General features: G+C 40.9%; 1 long non-coding RNA gene across 2 annotated transcripts in view; it reads left to right on the top strand.

Moving 5' to 3' along the window:
• The window catches only part of LOC129472606 (uncharacterized), a 187,514-nt gene extending 173,735 nt beyond the window's left edge, over nt 1-13,779 (top strand). For both annotated transcript variants that reach the window (XR_010118849.1, XR_008653992.2), the window contains exon 4: nt 13,544-13,779. This is a non-coding gene — a long non-coding RNA (uncharacterized lncRNA). The remainder of the gene's footprint in view (nt 1-13,543) is intronic.
• Nucleotides 13,780-15,419: the final 1,640 nt, after the last annotated feature.

The raw sequence follows: 15,419 nt of genomic DNA, 5'->3' as shown, positions 1-15,419 counted from the left end.
ATCTTAATACCTGGTCACATTTCAGTTCTGTTCTGAACAATGCTTTGCTTCTTTCTTTTGTTGGGGAGTAAGGCACAGTGATTTATAGACTGTGCCTTACAATTGGTGAGACAATTGCTGTTATTGTTTTCATTATGTCTCCTAAAAAATGTCACTTTTATAGCAGGGCACAATTGTCTAGACTATAAATATTACTATCATTTGGACACTACAAAGTTGTCACAGAATTCCTGCCATGGGTATGAGGACCAACATGTTCATGTGCATAAAGAATGTGTGTGTGTGTACATGCATGTGTATATCCGTGGGTTTTTATGCTTGTTCCCATATACATGAGCAATATATATGTGTGCATGTGGTATATTTTCAACTGTGTGCATAAGGGTGTTTGGGTATGTATGTGTGTATGTGGGTGTGTGAGATGCACATGAATTTGCACATATGTACATTTAGTTTGTAGAAGTAAGTGGGTATGTGTGTCAGGGAGTGAGTGAATGTGCAAATCAGTAAATGGAGTGCTGCCAGAAAGAACTTGCTTGGTCCTAGCAGCCAAAGACTTTCAGGACCCTGTTATAGTCGCATTCCCGGCCGGCTCCAAACCTCAGACTCTGCCTGGAGGTACAGTATGCTCTTCTGAAAGAAGAAATTATTGAAACACAGAATGTCTACTAAGTTGTGCTGGCCAGGTCCCCAAGAAACAGTCTGGACATCACTGCAGACACAGGCCCTAAGCAAAAACACATGTGCATGTCTCTGCCTCAGAATACGATGGCCTTTAAGGAAATGGATCTCTGTTGAACAATGAAGGAGGAAAAAACTGAATCAGCCCCACCATTTGCAGTGAAGGTGTCTGGTGTCATTTATTTTGCTGACCAAGTACCTTCTCTATGGATTATAATAAAAATAGTCTTCCCTTGTTTTATCTGCAGACACTTTATTGTCCTGTATCTGACCTTAGCAATGAATTCATACACAGATGGGTGACAACAAGGAAAAAGAGTTTAACTATTTTGGCAGTGTTAATATTGATCACAGAACAGATTAAGAGACAACTAAGAGAAATTTCTTCATGGGATGAAAATCTCCCTCTTTCCCCAAACCTGAGACAGCCGGCAGTAGTAGACAGCATCAACATTTATCAATGCAACAATTTCAACTCTTGAGCAAAAGCCTCCCATCTCAGAGATACTGCATCTAACAAATCACTGCATTTTGTCCTTAAATTTATCCTGTGGCAACGTTTTGGCAGGATTGTTGGACTGTGGGATAAGAAGACGAAGAATTTTCAAGAAAGAGTTTACCACCCCCAACTGCTGCACACTGAGCTGCACTGTCCAGGGAGAGGTGGTGATGATTAATTATGCCCAGTTCCCTAGGACCCACTCTGCCCTTCCCCCTCTCTCTTCTGACTCTTTCTTCTTTTTTAGGCTTCTAGACAGGGAGAATGATTTACTGACTAGTTGAGAATAACAGATATCAGGTCTTAGGCTCAATCTAGTTTAATGTCTTTTAAATAAACAGGCCTGGTTTTGCCTTGGGCCCTATCACCATTGCCTTTTTCCTGGCTTTTATTCCGAATGGTTTGTCTCAGCTCCCAGATCTTGTTTGCTTTGTTTGGGCCTGACCCCTTGACTTATTCTGCAGCCTAGCCGAGACCTAGGGTGTGGATTTGTGTTCCCTGCTGTGACCTCTGGCTTCCCCTCCCAACAGCAGTCCTCACTTGCTCTTCTGGTTATTCTGCCCTGAGGCTCTTTGGGAAAGCACTTTGCATGATTCCAATAAGCATCCTTGGTGGATTCTCATTAGTTCCAAGGATGGAACCCCCAACTTCTGGCCAGCTAGAACTGTGTTCTAAGGATTTCTACAGGAATGAGATTTAATAAGAAATAAAGAGGAAGAGGAATATGGTTTACTGAGCGTGTACCCCATGCCATGCACTGTGCAAAGGAGCTTTATATATTACCTAATACTTCTAACAAGAATGGATTATCACTTCCAATTAACCTTTGCAGAAGCCGCATCTAAGAGTTCAAATAACTTGCCCAAAGTCACTCAGCACACCTGGTGAGTGGAATAGCCAGGGTTTAAGACCACATCTAAGTGTTTTCTGTTATCTTGCCCTTTCCAATAATCTTAACAGTATTTGCTGAGCATTTATATCTGCCAGGCTTTGTGCCAAGCCAATTGTCTATATTATTTGCTTACACTTAAAAAAATTAAGGTTAATTCACATACCATAACATTTACCCTTTATAAGTGTACAATAATTCAGTGTGTTTTTCAGATATTCACAATGTTGTGCAACCATCACCACTAGTTCATTCCAGAACATTTTTCGTCACCCCCACAAAACCACATACCTACCAGTCGCTCTCCATTATCCTCTCTCCCCAGTCCCTGATAACCACTAATATGGTTTCTGTCTCTAGGATGTGTTTATTCAGGACGTTTCATGTATAGAGAACCATACAATATGTGTCCTTTGGTGTCTGACTTCTTCCACTTAGCATAATGTTTTCAAGGTTGATCCATGTTGTAGCACGTAGCAGCACCTCGTTCCTTTTTATGACTGAATAATATTTCATTGTATGGATACAGCACATTTTGTTTATTTTAGGTAAACTTTACAACTATCGTATGAGGTAGGTACAATTATAATCTCCACAGGTAAACTGAGCCATAAAGAGGTTAAAAGGCACTTTAGGTCACATTTTAGAAATGACTTTCCAAATACAATCATTTTGTATTTGTTTTTCAGTTTAAGTTGCTTTTTGTCCATTCCAAGCAGGTGACAGGCCAGCCTTGTAACCATGATGTGGTTACACACAGGTACATCACAGCAGGTTTTCCCTCAGGCTGTGCGCAGGAGCACTCCCCAGTCTCCACTTTAAGACTCCACAATCTCCTCCAGGAGGCTTCCCTGACCCATCCTAACCCCTCAGCCCTAGAGTGGCCTCCTCAACCTCCATGGTTTTACAGCACGACCTGGGATCACGGCATGGCAGGGGAAGTTGATGAAGAGAAGCAGCATTTTCTGATGGGCATGATGTGTCCATTCAAGTGTTCTGCTTCAATCAGAGCTGCAGGAGTTACAGGTTTTCCTTCCCCAACAGGGATTTCAGGGACCAAGTGGTTTATAGAGAATAAAAGAAAAAGAATGAAAGAACAGACTAAACATTACAGCAGTAAATAAACGGTTTTTGTTTAAATCAAAAAAGTTCTATTTTATGTCAACCTCTTACTGCTTCATTCTATCTTTTTTTTTTTTTTTGAGACAGAGTCTCTCTCTGTCACCCAGGCTGGGGTGCAGTGGCATGATCTTGGCTCACTGCAACTTTTGCCTCCTGGATTTAAGTGATTCTCCCTACTTCAGCCTCCTGAGTAGCTGAGATTACAGGCGCCTGCCACCATGCCTGGCTAATTTTTGTATTTTTAGTACAGACAGGGTTTCACCCTGTTGGCCAGGCTGGTCTCAAACTCCCGACCTCAGGTGATCCACCTGCCTCGGCTTCTCAAAGTGCTGGGATTACAGGCGTGCTTGAGTCTATCTTCACGGTAATCAAAGATTGACTGGTTGCCCGTTGCAGAGCCAGTATAAGAAGGCACAATTCCTGCCTTCAAGGAGCTTACACTCAGAGTGGGGAGCTAGACAATACATAGGAAAAGTCACTGGCTATAGCAGGCACTGGATACCCTATTACACACTAGCATCGATAGTGGATGGGCTAGAGGAGTCAGAGGAAGGGAGAACCATCGTGTGTTGGAGGAGGCTGGGAATCCTTGTATCAGAAGGAGACAAGATGAGACTGGGAGGGGTTGAGACTTTGAAGGTAGACTGGAACTTAGGAAAACATTCAGAAGAGGATAGAGGTGCAAGAAACAGCCCAAGGAAAGGCACTGGGGTAGGTATGAACTGGGTGTGGTGGAGAAAGATGAGTAAACTTATCTGGCTACAGTTGAAAGGATCTTGGGAGGAGACTAATGAGGGAAGTGGAGATGAAGCCATGGCAGAAACTTGGTAAGGAAACAAATATCAGACCAGGGGAACTTTGGCAAGGTCAACCTGAGCGTGGTACAATCTGCTGCCAAAACATGAAGTGTCAAGAAACTGGGAAAATATTTCAACTTGCTACTCCTTGAGAAATAATGGCAGAGATATGGCCCTTGAACCCAGTGGGGAGGGCATGCTTGGGGTGGTATGATCACAGGCTGTTAAGAGCAAAATGCAGATAGCAAGCAAACTGCTATGAGGAGTCGACCTAATGTGGACTAGCGCAATGAGGGAAACCAAGGGAGAATTCTGAATGTGTCCAGGACTGTTGGACTTAACCACTTTGAATTGCCCAGTTAGGTTGCTAAGTAGGGGATGTGGGTTGAGGGACAGAGAATGGGTTGAGGGACAATGAACTAGTGTCTAGGGTGGACTATAGCTACACAAGAACTCAATAAATATGTCAATAATGAGGGCTAAAGTCTATTCTGAAGGTCTAGTTTTAAAATGTATGTGAGCTTTTCATTCTATGATAACTGTCATTGATTGGACTCTTGTGTGCAGGGTACATTATGTATATTGGCTTTCATGTTCATGATTTTATCCATAAGAAAACTGCTCAGGGAGGTTGAGCAACTTGCCCAATGTCAAATAGCTAGCAAATGGCCACAGTAGGACTCAGTCCTTGTGTAGCTGACATCGAAGCCCACGATCCACTCACCTACATTGCGTCCCTATGAGTTTTCAGACATTGTGTTGACAAGAGGTAACGGTGTGTATTTTTATCCCAAATATCCTGACCTTTGATTTCTTAACCCATACGTGAGGAAAATAAATAAATAAAAAAATAACGTGGTTATTTTTCCTTACTCTGGCCTAAAATGTAGGTGCCAAACACAAGACTACATTAAAAATTTGGAAGAATTTGTACCTTTTCTCAGGATTTCAAACAGGAGTTCAATCAATGCTGTTTATATCCATGAATGTGATGCCACAATTCCATGGTTGAATTTTTCTGCAGTTGTCCAGCTATCTAGTGCTAGTATTTATCTTGATATTTAAGAAGTCAATTTCCTTATAGAAAGATTGTATCATTTAAAGCAGAAATCCACTGCTATTTTATAGCCTTTGATGCTTTTTTACCCTGGCCTCTTAGTGCACAATACTCATTGGGAGAGTAAAAATATGCATGCACATGTGCATATGTGCATGTGTGTGCACACACGTGCATGCACACACATACACTCAGCCTTTGTTATTGAAAAAGAACAAGCACAGAGATGAAGTGGAAAGTAGTCTGGCACAGGACAATCTTGCCTGTCTGGTGAGGTCTGTACACAGGCTGTGCTGCAGGGGTGGGATATGCGGAGGGGAGAGGTCTGCTCCCCTGACCTTTCCACCAGGGATTCTGGCACCAACACTTACATTCCAAGCATCCTCTCCGAGGGCACTGCTTGGGGTATGAGGCTGCTCCCATCAGGCCAAGAAATTTCATCCATATGTTTCTGATTCATTTATGCTCATAAAAATGAGATTTTTAAGAGCAACGTGACATGCAATAAGCTTTCTAGGCCGTCTCTCAAGCTCTGTCTCTGCTCCTAGGAGTGGACGAATTTGTTTTTCCAAGAGAAAATGAATTCAGACTGCAGTATCCTCAACCCCAGAGGCAGAACCGGCAGCGAGGTACTCACAGATGGTCCTCTGCCAGTGTGAGGTGACTCCCAACAATATACCATCAGGCTGAAATTGTGCCCGTGGTCTGGAGGGAGCACTGGTTCAATCACTTGATGATCATGATGGCTTTTTTTCCTTGCTATTTATTTTTATTTACTGTATTTCTCATCGTGTCATTTGCTCTCATTACCCTAGGAGCATTGATTCCTCAGCTCTGCTCACTGCTCTAAATACTCCATAGCCATGATTCTATTCTTGCTTTTTCAGTTTGGCTGATCTTGAGCCAATCCATTTACTTCTTTTGTTTTTTGTTTTTATTAACTGCGATATAAAACCTGAAAGCTGCCTGAAAGTAGTGGAGTTCTGTTTCATTCTCAAGTCCTTATTGTCTTCTAGGCCATTTGGCTTAAGAACTGTGTGTCTTGGCCTTCAATGACTTTACCTGGCTCTGCCATCAGACCATACCCAGTCTGTTGTTCTTGTGGTTTTTGTTTTACTGGCCAGCCCGGTTTGGTTTTACTCTTTGCTGCTCCTGGATTCAGCAGGTAAGATCTGCTTCTGTTATAGCATCATTTCCAAGTGATAGAAAATAATTCAGTGATGCTGCTCCATCTTAGATAGGAGCTTTGGAGCCCTAGTGATAGGCCAGTTAATCTTGACTCTACCACTTCCTGCTTGTACAGTGTTGGGCCTGGTTTCCTCTTCTGTATAGTGAATATTATAAAATCCATCTCACAGAGTTGCTGTCAGGATTTAATGAGGTCATGTCATTATTTGCTTCCATATCCACATGGCTTACCACAGTGTCAGGCGTATAGGAGGGACCATTTCATGTTGGTTATTGTCAATAACCTTCAGCCAAAGGCCCCCAGTAACAAACCTGTAGTTAAGCAAGTTGGAGGCATTATTTATGGTGCTGGAGAGAACCACTACACTGGGAAACCGCGGGGCTTCTCAGTAAGAGGGTATTCAAAAGCTCGTTATAGGACTTGGGCTTTAGTTAATTGATTTGGAGGAGACTCTAAGGAAATGGTTTGATGCTGTCAGAAAGTGGGGATAATTTTAAAATAGGGTATCTTATTAGTTCTTAGACACAATTATGAAGTGTGTCTTACTTTGTCTCATTTTATCATGGTCTCCAAGTGCCCTTGTCTGAGGTGGCATTCTGTAAATTGTTTATGTCCAGTAGGACAATCGCACAGTTTCGTTGTGAACACCAGATTAACTTCTAAATGTGAGGCGCTTCTTTTTTTCCTTTCTGCCTGGTTTCTCTTTTTCCCTCTCTCTGTCAGAGGGAAAGCAGGCTGGCCAGCTGGTCAGTATGTCTGTAAGGAAGGTGAGTTAGGGGAGGCGAGGCCGACATGTTTTGCTGTTACATCAAATGGCCCTTATGGAATCAAGTCTATGAGAAAGTGACTCATTTGATTGGGGAGCAATTCGGATAGAGCACGGAAAGGAAGTAAAGGCATTGGGAAGGGGGTTGAATATTTTCTGAGTTCTTGTCCTGGATAACTGGGGACATACAGAGGTGCAGCATGCCACAGTCTGCTGAGCATGGAGTGATCTGGCGGCTGGCAGAAAAGCAAGCATGGTGTGTGCGTGGTGGATCTCAGAGGAGTGGAGAAGCCCAGCACAAATGTGAAAACAAGAACAGGCTACCAGAGGAACACCAGGCCTGGTGAGATGAAGTGAGAGGCTTTAGGTATTGGAACTCAGACAAGCATTGTAAAGCACGAGAGTGGAGAGGCAAGGACTTTATGAGATGTGATTGTCCTGATTACTTATGGGACGAAACTCTAGAAGATGCTGATCAGTTTGGACAAAGATAGCATATTAAGAAACCATGGGAACAAGAAATAATGCTTGCCTGCAAGTTGAAGAGGTGAGAAGTGACCAGATTATTAATGATCTCAAATGCAGTCACCCTGTCCCCTACTTCCCCCACAACATATTTGTTTGTTAGGGTTAATGCACTATGATGATTAGCTTCTAGATGGCTATACTGATGTTTTTGAGAAATTGCTGTTGCCTAGAAATCTTTCCCACTCTAGATCACAAAGGTGACTTCCCTTAATCTTTAGCAAGTCTCAGAGTTTTCTAGCACTCCTATCACGTTTGTGAAGGATGCATCTAGCTGTTCTCCACATGCTTTGTAATTTATCGTCTTGCTGGTATGTCTGCAATTGTCATATTTTTCTTTAGTCAAAGTCAATGCCAGAAGCTACTGTTTTCTTGGCCCAACAGTGGCTGGTGCTAACCATTCTTGCTCTGGGCAGAGAGGACAATAAGTTTGGAACTGCTGGCTCTGACATTCAATGACCCAGCTTCCACCACCGGTTCTCTAGGCTCTTTTCTAGATTGTTTGTCATGTTTATGACAAATCAGCTATATTAATTTTTCTACTTCTTATTACTAGACAACCTGGAATTTTATTTGCCTAATTCTTCAGGTCCCTTTTTTTCCCTATAGATTTATTATTTACATTGAGAAAATTGGCTCCTGATCCCAAATCCTTGGGTTGTAGTGACCACCAGATCTTGGCTTAATCTCATCCCTGACTCAGTTCTATAGCTTCCCTAGTTCAGCTCCTGCTTCCCTTCCTTGATTCCCTTACACCCATCAATACCCACTTTTGTTTGTGGGGCCTGCCATTGAAAGTGAGGGAAGTGGAGAGATTATGTTCAGTGGAGTCCAGATTCTGGACTATAGAATCAAACTGATAAATTACAAGGAAGACATTGATGGCGAGATTTGGTGAGGGAAACTGTCCTGGTTCTTAATTATGTTGTACTGATACAGTGGTGCCAGAGTGGGACTCCTTATTGGACATGGCCTTTGGCCAGAAATAGGCCATCCAGGTGTGTTTGAGAATGGTGGGCAGCTGTCCCTCCCTTCCTCCTAGCTCCAGCCCAGCTTCCTATTGTGTACCTACCCAGTTGCTCTGATCATCTGATCACGTTCTACTGTGGCATATCTGTTCTTCCCTAGATAAATTTCCTGCTGCCTAGAGCTCTAGGGAATATATTTCTTGCTTGGCCTTTAAATATGAGTGCCATGACCCTATTTGGTGTGTAGTCTGCAGAGTTGTGGAGTAATTTTGACCTCTTGAACTCTACCTACCATCTGCCCTTCAAGCTCTTCATCTAGGTCCCACTTTCATACTCTAATTCAATTACCCCAGATAACCAGTTCCTGGCTGTGCTTTGAACTTCATTTATTATATTCTCTTTTATTTTTTCCCCCATCTCCTCCAGATTTCTGACTTCCCAAATGCCCCTTTACCTTTGGCATAGTATATTGTCTTTTATTTCACAAGGAAAAAAAGGAAGCCAGTGAGTGAAATATTTCTGTTTTCCTGCTTTCACACTGCACAAATGTTCTTGCATCCATACTCTTCTCCTACTCGCTCTGCTCTTCTGCAATCAAAATGCAAGAAGTGTCTGTCTTCCTTTTTAAGGATAATTTCCCCCCACCCAGATGACCATTTTTCATTTTTTTCCTAAAATTGTCTACTTGTCTTAGCACCATTTATTAAATGTATTTATTCTTTTTCTACTGGTTTAAAATGTTACTTTATCACATTGAAAATTTCCTACATTTATAAATTCTAGACTATTTTGTTCTATGCCTCCATTTGTCAGTTCTTGTGCCAGTGCTATTGTGTTTTAAGTACCATAGCTTAATATTGCATTTATACTTAATAGAAGTTATTATTAAGTGTTTACTTTTGGTCTCCCTACTAGAATGCAATTTTCATGAAGTGAGAACCTTGTCATTTTCGGTTACTGTTGGATCTCCAGTGCACAGCAGCTTTTCAACAGCTCTTTGCTCACTAGGTGAATTTCCTCTGTCTTTCATCTTCCCTTCTCAATCTGTTCTTTACCATTAACACTGAAACACATTCTCATTTAAAAAAACTAAAGCAATCATCCTTATACTCCATTCTCCCTCCAGCTGGAGCCCTTTTACTAGTTCTTCATAGTCATAGTTTCTTTTATTTTTTTTGAGACAGAGTCTCACTCTGTCGCCCAGGCTGGAGTGTAGTGGCGTGATATCGGCTCACTGCAACCTCTGCCTCCCGGGTTCAAGCAATTCTCCTGTCTCAGCCTTCTGTGTAGCTGGGACTACAGGCACACACCACCACGCCTGGGTAATTTTTTGTATTTTTAGTTGAGACGGGGTTTCACTATGTTAGCCAGGATGGTGTCGATCTCCTGACCTTGTGATCTGCCCTCCTTGGCCTCCCAAAGTGCTGAGATTACAGGCGTGAGCCACCACGCCCAGCCATAGTCATAGTTTTTTTAAAAATGTTGTCTACATTGTGTAACCTCATCACATTTTCTTCTCACTTCCTGAAATCTTATTTCCACCTCTGTCACTCCCTGGAAATTCTCCTACCTTGGGCACCCAGGACTTCTGCTCCTAAAATATTCTGATGTCCCCAAATCTCAACCTAAGCATGATGCCTCCTCTGAGCTCCCGACTTCTGACCGATTTCCACCTGCTTCCTCAAACTATACACAGTACTCTTCCTCCCATGTTTCTTACCTCAGAAAATGACATTGTCATACATCCAGATGTTTAAACAACAGACCCAAGACATCCTTGAGAGCTCCCTCTTCCTCACCCTCTCATTTGCAACTTCCAACTAGTCACTAAGAACTTCCTCAATCTATTCTCAGTTGCTTCTCTTGTGTTAGCCGCTGTCTTTGCCTGGATTACTACAGCAGCCTCCGAACTAGACATGGTGCCTCCCACCTTTTCTCACTGAGACTTGCTCTGTCTTCCGAAGCCAGACTGAGTGACTGAAATGGCACTCCAATCCTGTACTCCTACTTTAAATCCATCACTGGCCCTGACTGACTATGGAATGAAGCTCAAACTTCAAAGCATGAGTTCCTGTCTCTGGGCTACTCTTTATTAGCTTTATATATATACACAAGTTATTCTGAGACTTCTTTTTTCATTTGTACCATGCAAATGATAATACTTGCCCTTCCTATTTTGTAACAAAGATGAAATGTCATCAACTATGTAAAATATGGAGTGTTTAATGAAGTAAGGAAAGAGTGTCTGCTGTTCATGACACATCTGTTGATGAATGGTTGCTTCTGTCACTGTTTCCCTATTCAATACCCCCAGATGGGGAAGGGAAGCAGAGTGGTAGGGGAGACACATTCTAGCTCCTTGAATTTGAGGGGATGCTGTCTCACAATCTGGGACCAGTATGCTTAGTGCTGACTTTCTTCTCCTTAAGTGTCTTTATTGCATCCATCCATTCATCCAGCTGTGGAAGAACCACTTCAAATAAGCTCTTCTCAGCGTATACTACGCCCCCTGAGGAGAGTATGTTCTGTGAAGTGAAGGAAATAAATACAGATTTTTCTAGAAAGAGAGAAAAAGGGAGGACTTTAACTTTTATTCAGATATTACTTCGGCAGCTGTCTACATGACTGAGAAAATTCCCCTCACATCTCTCGATGGATTCTCCATTGTCAAAAGACCCCTTCTTGCTGGTTTCTGTGCCATCAGTATTTGATGTTGAATGCAGAAGGAGGTGACACTGAGATCTCTTACTCCACATTCATCTCTTCATTATTTCTGACATAGATATTATAATGTTGTCACAGATTTAATAGAGGATAATGGTAATACAATTCTAAAGCACTAGGTGTGATCTGGGGTGACTATAGTCTAAACTTTTAATATAAAAGAGATATTCTGTATGTGAAGGTAAATGAGCCTGAACACAGTCTCACACAATGGCCATCACAAAGGCATTGCCTTCACAATAGGGAGTGAGAAATGAACTTTTCATTACTGGTATGATTGACATCTTTTTATGTCCATTCATGGCTGCAAAAATCCCAGTGTCGTAGGAGAGAACATGAAGAATTTTTCCAACAGCTGTGATGGAGACTTTAAAGCACAAAGTTTTAGAAGCTTGAAGTCAATTGTTTCTAAAAATGCAGAGCAAAATGAAATAATTTTGCACCTTGCTGTTAGTCAAGATGTTTCCTTCCAAGGCATTTTTTTTCCATCCAGTAGTATCTAAATGATATATATCTTTCCAATAGCCACAGGTGGTGGGTGTCTGTTCCAAGGATTTCTCTGTAAGTATTTCCAGCAGGCCCCCATGGAGATAAAGAAACCAGAGAGAATCACTGAAGTTGCCCAGCCCTTCAGCTCCCAGCCACTCTAGTGTCCTAGAACTAACTTATCTTTCCTTTTTTCTTTCTTTTGTTTCTCATTATATTTCATGTGGGTTTTACATCTGGGCTTCTGCTGTTTCCCAATATCCCCAAGGATTAGAAATTTAAATCTGACTGTCTGCTAGTCTCTAACTTGATACTTAGTCTTTTAAGTTGATTTTTTCAAAATCAGTCTCCCTGACCATAGTTAAATGAGACACAGTACCTTCTTTTCCTGCGTTTCTAGGGGCCCCTGCCAGGTGAGTCTGGAGCATTTTCCAGTCTCTGCTTGTCCTGCTAGGGGGATCAGGTGATAGGCCGTGAGGACAGAATGATGAGACCCATGATCTGGATGAGAAACTGGGGCTTACAAAGGTCTTGTGAGTGGGTAAAGGTCACACACATCCATGGCAGAATGAGGACAATACCTGTCCATCTAATTCCTTGAGTCATCACTCTGATTCATGGGAGACCAGGAAAAAGAATTGGAATGGTGATAGTATTCTACATTTTTCATAACCAAAATGTTTCAAAACACATCATAAAGAATTTAGGCAGGGGAGGATAGTTTCCTATAACTTTGGCTGGAAGAATTTCTTCCTTTAAAAGTGTGTTTCTTGAGTTTCTCCTTACTTTAACAAAGGTAAAATATTAAAACTTGGCAGGAAAATTTATTGCTATAGAAATAAAAAGAAAGGAAAAGATACACTTGCAAAAGTCTCTTGGAATATTTCAAAATCTTGAAATATAATAATATATTCTTGCAAAACCACGAGCTCTTTAGCAGGTTGATAATGGATTAACTTTCTATGTTTACAAGAAAAATGAGGCCTGTTCTACTTTGTAAATCAGTGTTTCTAAGGATGTTGGTGAGTTTGGTTTGTCTTTCTCCAAAGATAATGAACTCAAATGGGAAGTCATGAGAAGGATTTAACTATAACACTGAACAGGTGAATCCAAGCTGCATAAACACATTTTATCCATTTTATCTTAGTAACTGACCTAATACGTTGGTCTCTTGAGGCATGTTGCTAATAAAATATTGGGGAGGGAAAGAAGTAAAGAGATTTAGGTTCAAAAGAGCGTAAGCAGAAAGAGTAAAGACTGCATAGAGGGGGAAGAAGAGTTGTTGCTGGTTAGACAGCATTGCCAATATTGTTGTAATGATTACCCTATATTGAACTCTAACTGGTCCCCAACCTATGAGAGTTCAACTTACAATTTTTTAACTTTATGATGGTGCAAAAATGAGTCACATTCAGTATGCTTCTCAACTTATGGTTACATTTGAAAAACCCACTGTAAGTTGAAACTATTGTACAATATTTGACATCTGTAATGCCAAGTGATTTACATACATTATTTTTTTTTTTGCAATAATACTGCAATGTTACCATTATTATTTCCATATTGCAGGCAATGAAAAAGAGTTAGAGTAATTTGCCTAAAGTTATAAAGTTACTATGGTAGGGAGCTTCTGACATGCCTCTCAGTGATCTCCTCTCCAGGTGTTCAGACCATCTGCTCCAGTATGGGCTGGACTAGTGGCTTGCTTCCAAGGAATATAATATGGTACAAGCAAAGGGATATCACTTTCACAATTAGATTATACAAGATTGATCTCACTCCTCATTCTCTCTGTTTCTGGTACTTCCTCTTGCCTTCTGATTTTCTCACTCTGATGAAGCCAGCTGCTATGTTGTGAGGTGCCCTATGGAGTAGCCTATGTGGCAAGTAACCAAAGGAGACCACCAGCTAACAGCTCATGAGAGAAGGAGGCCTCTGTCCAGCACCCTGCAATGAACTGAATCTATCCAACAACCACAGAAATAAACTTGCAAGTGAGTTTCCCAGGTGAGTCTTCAGCTGAGATCACAGCCCCAGTCAACATTTTGATGGAAGCCTGTAAGAGACCCTGGGACAGACGCATCCAGCTAAGCCATGCCAGTTTCCTGAGACCTATAAGAAACTGAGATAATAAATGTGTGCCATTTTAATCTGCTATGTTTTGAGGTAATTTGTTACACAATAAAGGATAACTAATGCAGTTAGAATATGGGTAAGCTAGAATTTGAACTGAAAACTTATGTGACCCTAAACCCATCTTCTTTCTATGTCATTCTGAACATTTATCAAACATTTTTTATGTGCTGGCTGTCACGTTACACACTGGGGATGCAAAGACACAGTTCTCTTGGAGCAAGGAATCTTTATGAGGAGGTAGCATTTGAAATGACTACTTCAAATGTCTTGCCTCAAATGAAGAAGAATGGAACCATGTCTCAAGTATGTGGAAGATTGTGAACATGGGTAGAGGAGATGGAATATACTTGGCCTATAATGAATAGAGTAGCTGAGCCAGAGGGAAGGTTCTCATCTGTGGCTTATAAAAAAGGGCTCCAATGCAAAACTTCATGTACCCTCAAGATAGAACTAAAATAGGCCAATTTTGTTATGTACATTTATACTAGCATTCTTTTTAATAAAAGTAATGTTATTATATGAAAGATTCTGAAAGATAATATCTCAAGATCTCTGTGAATTAATATGAATTGATTTCCATGGTATATTCTTAAGTGAATAAAGCAATGTGCAGAATAGTAGTACACCAGCTATTAAATAAGAAACATTGAAAAGATAAACTGGGATGTAGCCCCCTCTAAGAAAAATGCTTATCTTAGGAGCAAGATAGAGATGAAGAGTGGTGAGGAGAGAGATAAGCATTATTGTATCTTTTAAAATATGTTATATTGACAGATTATAGTTGTGTATATCTATGGAATACAAAGCAATGTTATGATTTTTTCATAAGACATGAAATTATTAAATTAAGCTAATTGATCTATTCATTACCTTAAGTATTTGACTTTTTGTGATGAGGACATTTGAGATGTATTCTCTTAGCAATATTGAAATATACAGTACTCAATTATTAGCTATATTCACAATGCTGTGCAGTAGATCTCAAAAAAATTTCAAACTGATTCCTCCTAACTGAAGCTTTGTGCCCTCTGATTATCATCTCCCCACTACCCTACCTCCCAGCCTCTGTAGCTACCATTCTTTTCTCTGCTTCTATAAGTTCAGTTGTTTTAGATTCCATATACAAGCGAGAACATGTGACATTTATCTTTCTGTTTTTGGCTTATTTTACTTTGCATAATGTTCTCCAATCCCATTCACATTGTTGCAAATGTCACAATCGCTTCCTTTTTAAAGAGTGAATAGTATTCCATTGTGTATACATACCACATTTTCTTTATCCATTCATCCATTGATGGACACATAAGTTGATTCCATAAATTGGCTATCACGAACAGTGCTGCATGAACATGGGTGTGCAGATGTCTCTCTGGTTTTTTTTCTTTGTTTTTATTTTTTTGAGATGGAGTTTCGCTCTTGTCACCCAGGCTGGAATGCAATGGCATGATCTCAGCTCACTGCAACCTCCACTTCCTGGGTTCAAGTGATTCTCCTGCCTCAGCTGTAGCTGGGATTACAGGTGCCTGCCACCATGCCTGGCTAATTTTTGTATTTTTAGTAGAAATGGTATTTTACCATGT

Source organism: Symphalangus syndactylus, chromosome 22 (genome assembly GCF_028878055.3).
Source record: "Symphalangus syndactylus isolate Jambi chromosome 22, NHGRI_mSymSyn1-v2.1_pri, whole genome shotgun sequence".
NCBI lineage: Eukaryota > Metazoa > Chordata > Mammalia > Primates > Hylobatidae > Symphalangus > Symphalangus syndactylus.
Note: the sequence above shows the minus strand (reverse complement) of the source record. Positions and strands in the feature narration are given on the sequence as shown.